Source organism: Petromyzon marinus, chromosome 5 (genome assembly GCF_048934315.1).
Source record: "Petromyzon marinus isolate PM22_M1 ecotype Great Lakes invasive population chromosome 5, UKy_Petmar_22M1.pri1.0, whole genome shotgun sequence".
NCBI lineage: Eukaryota > Metazoa > Chordata > Hyperoartia > Petromyzontiformes > Petromyzontidae > Petromyzon > Petromyzon marinus.
In genome coordinates this window covers 7,153,281-7,162,096 of record NC_133671.1, presented here as the reverse complement: position 1 = coordinate 7,162,096, position 8,816 = coordinate 7,153,281, and positions in this window count along the sequence as shown.

The following is an 8,816-nucleotide window of genomic DNA, read 5'->3' as shown; positions in this document are numbered from 1 at the left end:
TTATTCATTGATTTGCATTTTAATGAGGGAAATAAGCATTTGACTCCCTCTCAATCAGAAAGATTTCTAGCTCCCAGGTGTATGTTTTACAGGTAACAAGCTGAGATTAGGAGCACACTCTTAAAGGGAGTGCTCCTAATGTCAGCTTGTTACCTGTATAAAAGACACCTGTCCACAAAATCAATCAATCAGATTCCAAACTCTCCACCATGGCCAAGACCAAAGAGCTCTCCAAGGATGTCACAGACAAGATTGTAGACCTACACAAGGCTGGAATGGGCTACAAGACCATTCCCAAGCAGCTTGGTGAGACGGTGACAACAGTTGGTGCGATTATTCGCAAATGGAAGAAACACAAAAGAACTGTCAATCTCCCTCGGCCTAGGGCTCCATGCAAGATCTCACCTCGTGGAGTTGCAATGATCATGAGAACGGTGAAGAATCAGCCCATAACTACAGGGAGGATCTTGTCAATGATCTCAAGGCAGCTGGGACCATAGTCACCAAGAAAACAATTGGTAACACACTATGCCGTGAAGGACTGAAATCCTGCAGCGCCCGAAAGGTTCCCCTGCTCAAGAAAGCACATATACATGCCCGTCTGAAGTTTGCCAATGAACATCTGAATGATTCAGAGAACAACTGGGTGAAAGTGTTGTGGTCAGATGAGACCAAAATTGAGCTCTTTAGCATCAACTCAACTCGCCGTGTTTGGAGGAGGAGGAATGCTGCCTATGACCCCAAGAACACCATCCCCACCGTCAAACATGGAGGTGGAAACATTATGCTTTGGGGGTGTTTTTCTGCTAAGGGGACAGGACAACTTCACCGCACCAAAGGGACGATGGACGGGGCCATGTACCATCAGATCTTGTGCGAGAACCTCCTTCCCCCAGCCAGGGCATTGAAAATGGGTCGTGGATGGGTATTCCAGCATGACAATGACCCAAAACACACGGCCAAGGCAACAAAGGAGTGGCTCAAGAAGAAGCACGTTAAGGTCCTGGAGTGGCCTAGCCAGTCTCCAGACCTTAATCCCATGGAAAATCTGTGGAGGGAGCTGAAGGTTCGAGTTGCCAAACGTCAGCCTCGAAACCTTAATAACTTGGAGAAGATCTGCAAAGAGGAGTGAGACAAAATCCCTCCTGAGATGTGTGCAAACCTGGTGGCCAACTACAAGAAACGTCTGACCTCTGTGATTGCCAACAAGGGTTTTGCCACCAAGTACTAAGTCATGTTTTGCAGAGGTGTCAAATACTTATTTCCCTCATTAAAATGCAAATCCATTTGTAACATTTTTGACATGCGTTTTTCTGGATTTTGTTGTTGTTATTCTGTCTCTCACTGTTCAAATAAACCTAGCATTAAAATTATAGACTGATCATTTCTTTGTCAGTGGGCAAACGTACAAAATCAGCAGGGGATCAAATACTTTTTTCCCTCACTGTATGTTCTCCCCCTGTTCTGCAGAGTGAAAGAGAGTGGAGTTTGTATGATCTCCCCCTGTTCTGCGGTGAGTGAGAGTGGAGTTTGTATGTTCTCCCCCTGTTCTGCAGTGAGAGAGTGAGTGGAGATTGTATGTTCTCCCCCTGTTCTGCATTGAGAGAGAGTGAGTGAGTGCAGTTTGTATGATATCTCCCTGTTCTACAGAGTGAGAGAGTGAGTGGCGTTTGTATGATATCTCCCTGTTCTGCATTGAGTGAGAGAGAGAGAGGATGAGTTTGTATGTTCTCCCCCTGTTCTACAGAGTGAGAGAGTGTGAGTGGAGTTTGTATGTTCTCCCCCTGTTCTGCAGAGTGAGAGAGAAAGGAGTTTGTATGTTCTACCCCTGTTCTGCAGAGTGAGAGAGAGAGGAGTTTGTGTGTTCTCCCCCTGTTCATCAGAGTGAGTGAGTGGAGTTTGTATGTTCTCTCCCTGTTCTACAGAGTGAGTGAGTGGAGTTTGTATGATCTCTCCCTGTTCTACAGAGTGAGTGGGTGGAGTTTGTATGTTCTACCCCTGTTCTGCAGTGAGAGAGTGAGTGGAGATTGTATGATCTCTTCCTGTTCTGCATTGAGTGAGAGAGAGAGTGAGTGCAGTTTGTATGATATCTCCCTGTTCTACAGAGTGAGAGAGTGAGTGGCGTTTGTATGATATCTCCCTGTTCTGCATTGAGTGAGAGAGAGAGAGTGGAGTTTGTATGTTCTCCCTCTGTTCTGCAGTGAGAGAGTGAGTGGAGATTGTATGATCTCCCCCTGTTCTACAGAGTGAGTGTGAGTGGAGTTTGTATGTTCTACCCCTGTTCTGCAGTGAGAGAGTGAGTAGGGATTGTATGATCTCCCCCTGTTCTACAGAGTGAGTGAGAGAGAGTGAGTGGAGTTTGTATGTTCTCCCCCTGTTCTGCAGAGTGAAAGAGTGAGTGGAGATTGTATGTTCTCCCCCTGTTCTGCAGTGAGAGAGTGAGTGGAGTTAGTATGATCTCCCCCTGTTCTGCAGTGAGAGAGAGAGAGGAGTTTGTATGTTCTCCCCCTGTCCTGCATGGTTTTTCTCCACGTTCTCCGCTTTTCTGGCACAGCTAACACCAAACAAACAATCCATGCAATGTAACTGTTGGTGGACAAACACATTCCCAATGATGAAAAATGCCCTCCAAATGACTCAACCGGGATTCTGGTTAATCGCCTGATGGGTTGGTTATTGTAATCCCCAGCGAAACGTCGAAATGTAAATGTTGTGGGTTTACTCTCCAACACACCGGTGTGCTGAAGTAGTAATGAATTAGCACGTTTTGTTTACGTGACAAACATTTGTAATTGTTTCAGTTGGGTGGTGGTGGTGGTGGGTTTAACGAAACATTCATAAATTTTTATTTAAAGCTTTCGTGACTGCAGGGATTCATATTCTTGGTTCTTTCGGTAAAGTCACGTAGAAGGGAAACAATAAAATTACTACTTCGGTAAAGTCACGTTGAAGGGAAACAATAATTTTATTCTATCCCTTCTACGTGACTTTACCGAAAGAACCAAGAATATTAAACATTCATATTTACGCGCCCTAACCCAATGTGTATTTATTATGGATAATTATTGGTCGCGAAAGCCTCTCCTACTACGCGTTAAACTCAACTGAGATCACACAAACACAATCACACAGCAGCAACATCGCCCCCTACTGCGACAACATTGGCAGGACCCTCCTTAAAATGAGTTTTGGTTCTCTGTGAGGCTTTACCTGGCTCACAACACGCGGTCACAACGACGCCGACGATAATGATGATGATGATAAATAATCATAATAATGGATCGTCTGTGCGAGATACACCGTGTTGCACACAAGACACGCTGACAGGACAGGAGCTCATAAGACATTCACGTTTGCAACCTGTATTTGATTTTTTTTTCTTAAGCACGTTTTAGAGCATGGTTTCGCGATTCGGAAGTCGCCACGTCGAACGGGAACAACTGAAAGGCCGCGTGGTCGTGCGGATTCTGGAGACCGTGCCCCAGACTCGACGCGAGAGACAGAGAGAGACAGAGCGGTAGGCAGAGTCTCCATTGCGAGATCGGCTACTGCCGCTGTTGCTGCTGCTGCTGATGCGATGAACACAAGGCGCTGGCAGCAGTACAGGTGAATCCCACAGTCAGAGGTGAATCTAACAGGTGAATGTCATGGTCAGAGGTGAACACCACAGGTGAGTTTCACAGTCACGGGTGAATCTCACAAGTGCATCTCACAGGTAAATCCCAGTCACAGGTGAATCGCACGGGAGAATCTCACAATTACAGGTGTATCCAAAAGGTGAATATCACAGGTGAATCTCACAGTCACAGGTGAATCTCGCAGGTTAATCTTACAGTCACAGGTGAACACCACAGGTGAATGTCACAGTCACGGGTGAATCTCATAATCCCAGGTGAATCCCGAAGGTGAATCTCACAGGTAAAGCCAACAGAGACGCAGGTGAATCTCGCAGTCACAGGTGAATCTCGCAGGTGAATCTTACAGTCACAGGTGAACACCACAGGTGAATGTCACAGTCACAGGTGAATCTCATAATCCTAGGTGAATCCCGAAGGTGAATCTCACAGGTAAAGCCAACAGCGACGCAGGTGAATCTCGTAGTCACAGGTGAATTTCACAGTTGCATCGCAGTCACAACGCCAGCCCGCAAGTAAAACCAAAACCTTCCAAACAGGAGCAGTCCTATGAATGGAGCTGTCGCCGCCACGGCAATGTGGAAATCCCTACAGATTGACTCCAGTACACAAATGGAGATGGGCGCCGTCCCGATCCGTGCCGGATTCACACCGCGACACCAAACGGGCAAAACCGAGCCATCGATGGCCCGAGAGATGTTTCACCACCATCGCGTGCGATGGCTGACGGGAGACGCCGGGGCGCGTTGTCGCCCAGAACTCGTTTGGCATGGGAAGGAACGTTCGCCAACAACGGGCGACGCGAGGTCCCCAGAGTGTCGTCAAGTTGGGGCTGAGAAATGTTCGGCGATGGATAGACTGTCGCACAGCAGCCCTGCAGGTGTTGTCCGCGCGGCGCGCTCGCATGCCAACGCGAGCGGTCGCGGTGTTTACAAGTCCCCCAGGGGCCGGCCACGCGGACGAAAGCACGAGGGTGTGAACGTGAAAGTTTGGAAAGTGAACTTGACACGGTCGAGTTGCCAGAAAGTGAAAAGTTTAGACTGGTGCCGCGTGACCAAATGTCCTCTGAACCAGCAGCAGCAGCAGCAAAAAACACCTTTCATTTGTGACACCAGAACGCACCGTGCAATGAAAGTCATAGGCAAAAGTAAACAACAACAACAACAACAAGAACAACAACAAGAGAGAGAAGCAATCTGCTCTGTGCGGTAACGACCTTGTTAGAGAAGGCGGACATGAAACGCCGCGCGGCGCTATCAAAGTCACAGCGGAATATATTGAGCTGCGAAACACAATTTGGGAGAACAAATGAGAGAGTGGCAATTCCATATAACAACAAAAAGAACACAAATCATAGGCAGTAACAAACGCATGAAAGTTGTGAATAAGAAACTGTCACATTGATTATATCTCAGCGGCAATTTTTTTTTCTCTCTCTCTCTCTCGGAGGGGGAGAGGTGAAAGCTAATGCGATGGAGCCTGCGGAATGAAAGTGCGGTTTCATTTTGCCCATAATCTCTCACCGCGGAGCGAAATCCATAACCAACGGCGTCGAAACTCAACTGTGATGACAGGGGGGGCTGGCTGTTTCTGCTGTAAACATTTGTGTCCGTTGTGAAGCATGCGGTCAGTCTAGCGAGGGTGGTCGGTGGAGAAACCCACGCCAGGTTACGATCATTCTTAGCTCTTTCGGTAAAGTCACGTTGAAGGGAAACAATAAAATAATAAAATATATATAAAACAATTAAAAAAAAAGATTCTCACGACGTTTTGGACCATAACGCAAATGGTCGAAACGTCGTGAGAATTTTTATTGTTTTATATATTTTTTTTATTATTTTATTGTTTACCTTCAACGTGACTTTACCGAAAGAGCTAAGAACATGAATAACTGCAGTCACGAAAGCTTTAAATCAGAAATTCAGGTTACGATTGTTACCCATTAAAGTGTAGGAGAGGAGGTGTGCAGGGTGGAGCAGGATCAGGATGAGAATCACAATATGTATTTATACTGGAGGAATCCGATGAGCCACAGAAGCTCATTTTTGCACGGGGGGATAAGAAAACAGCTTGCGGGTTTCCGAAACGAGCGCGGCGTGAACGCTGCGGTGAACGCTGTCGGCAAGAGGGAGGTTGGTGGTGGTGGTGATGGTGGAACGCGTGGAGGTGAAGGCGGGCGGCAAGTCTTCAGACACGCGTTGCATCGGAAGGAACGTGGCTGACGCGGGACGTTGCTAACCCCGCGGAACTGTGCTTGTTTGTTTGGTTCGTTTGTGTCCCAGTCACGGCTAACATCAGTGGCGAGAGAAGTCTGAACAGTTCCGGGATTCTTCTTCCCCCTCCCCCCCCACCTCATTCTGTGCACCCGCAACGCCGTCCCCCAACCCCTTCACCAACCAGCGTACAGATGCCTTCATCCAGCAGTGGATTGGCCTCGCGCCGCAAATGATAATATTGTTGCAGTTATTATCACAATGAAAAGGCGTCGGGTGACGTAGTCGCGGAATTCAGCTCACGCCACCCGCAGACCAGACGAGGCGATGTCCCCACGAGTGCGGTAAATTCGCGCTGGATGCTGCCACATTTGCAATGTATAGCTTTGATTGATACCTGTGTATCGATAGTTCGATTTGATAGTGCAATTTTATTGAGGGACTGCTGTGTGTTGTTTTCTTGCTGACGTCTGGGACTGTCTTTGTTGTTGTTGTTTTGCTGCCTTGCCCAGGCGTGCATTTAGTGTTGAAAAATCGGACTTACGTAATAAAATTAGATTTAAAAAATACATATATACTGCACATGGCCAGATCAATTTTAAACTAAACTACTTTTTTATATTATCAGGTAAGACCCACTGAGCTTTATAGATTTTTCTCAGACGCGACCTGACCACAAATATATAAATCGAGCCGAATACTCTAAACGCATATTTCTAAATGGAAGGAAAACCCGGAGGACCCGGCGAAAAATCCACGTGACCAAGAGGAGAGAGACACGCAAACTCCAAATAAAGTTAATGCGTATATACAGCAGGTGTCAGTGGCGAGATCGAACACACGACCTCCTGTATACCAAGCGAGGTAGTTAACATCTCCTAGCCACCACGAGGCTCGATCCGTGGCTCACACGGAGCTTAATGATATATGTCTGGTGACCTCGGTTTAAAGAAAGGCGCCTGAAAGAAATCAAGTTTGATTTTACACCAGATAATTGTGTTTTTTTCGAGGCAATTGTGGCCAGGAGATAGCAGACCCAACAAGTGGACTCATGGGCCCGTCTGTGCGGATCTATTAGCGTGGACGGCCCTTTCCCTAACTACTCCAGTTTTCCTCTCACAACAAAGTAAAATCACTCGTTTAGAGTGGAAACGGACAAGCATCCCAATGCAGAATCCTCGTGACACATTTGCATCGGATGAACGCCACTGGGCGCTTTGTTCACGACAATCAATGAGCAGGTTCAAAGTTGCTCGTGTCCATGCTGCCGAAATGGATTTAAAATGCCTCTTTGCGCGCTGGCCCAGGCATATAACAGAGAGGGCCCTTGCCTATAAACACCACCATCGGTTCGTGAGAGCATGGCTCTGCTGATGAGATGATTAATGTCAAAACCAGTCCTTGCCTACAAACGTCTGGCAGTTAACCAGCATCAGTTCAAGCAAGCCTGACTTGCCTGACTTGCTGATGAGACAATGCATGCCGAATCCGGTCCCGAGTTTTGCATGTGTTGTTGAGCCAGCCCTGCTGAGATGATGCAGAGCCAGATTTCATTAGGAGCGGAATCCCGTCATTCATTAATATCACACCGACACGAAGCGGCAGCCACCGCGCACACCGCGTCAGGGACTCCCAACGTCGCGACCGGAGATCGGGGGGCTCGCTGCGTGACTCTGCCGTCACTAGAGGGCGCAACGCCACGAGGCTGTGACATTTCATTGACGAGCGAAGGAAGATGTCAGACTCGTATGCCGGGATGCGGTTGGACAATGCTTGAACGTACTCTTTGGTTCTATTGGGTAAAGTCACGTAGGTGAAAATAAAATAACAAAAAATCACGACGTTTCGGCCACAACACAAGCGGCCTTCATCAGGTGAAGGGACGAGCCTGTCTGGAGGCGACCGACCCCCACAATCACGTTGTTACAGGCGACTACGGTGTGCCCTGGTGGTCAAACAGTGGGTAGTGCAGCAAGAGCTAATTGTTGTACTATACTTTCTATGCCCACCGCCGTCTACCACGCCCTCTCCGCCGTCGCCGACCGGCACTGATCGCGGCCTGTCGACGCGCGTGGACTATTCACTGCCACGCGATCCACGGCCGCGTGGGGAGGCCGCCATCCGGACAGTGCGTGACGCACCCGGCGACCCGGGTTCCATTCCCGCTCACGGTCACCGACAACAGTGACGATTATCGGAACCGGTCCTGGGGTTTCCCCTAGGTCGACTCAGCCTCAAGTGAGTATCCTGGTGCGGTGTGTAAATACATCGCCACTCGGGGAGGCAAAGGCGGCCGGGCGTGGTGCTGGCCACCCACCCCCTCGTGTGCCGTGCCTGGCCTTCATAGGTGCTCGCTAACAGCACTTGCCCCAACAGTCTGTCAAGGGCTACACGGGGGGGGGGGGACCTCTGCCTTTGCGTATCTCCCCCCTCTCGGTCGTGCGACCTCCAAAACTTCTCGACGGCCCCGATTTGACCTCGATCCAGCGATGGATTCGCAATCCGCAACGAGAGCCTTCGCACGTCACGCGTCACCACACGCTTCAGAAGCGCGGCCCGAGTGACGGGGGATGCGAGTGGTGGTGGTGGTGGGGGGGGGTACAAGGGAGGGGGAGGTGGAGGGAGGGAGACCAACCCCGTCTTCTCCTCCCCCCTCCTCCCCCAGCCCGCCACCGCCCCCACCAAGTGCCGTTCTGCCCCGGTGCGTAGTGCCGCTGCCGGCGCGACGCCTTATGCTTCATGCACTCGGATGAACTGACGCGATGATAAAGGCGAGAGAAGTGAAATAATTAAATAAATATCGCCCCTCTGCAAATGAGGACTGCCCCGGCCCCCCCCCCCCTTCACACACTACTCGCGGCACGGAGGAGCATCACAGTCTCGCGCACTATTACTTTATTCATGACCAATTTACTGACAGAGTGGTTTCGGTTAGCCCCGCCGAGTGAATGTAGACCCCCACCCCCCG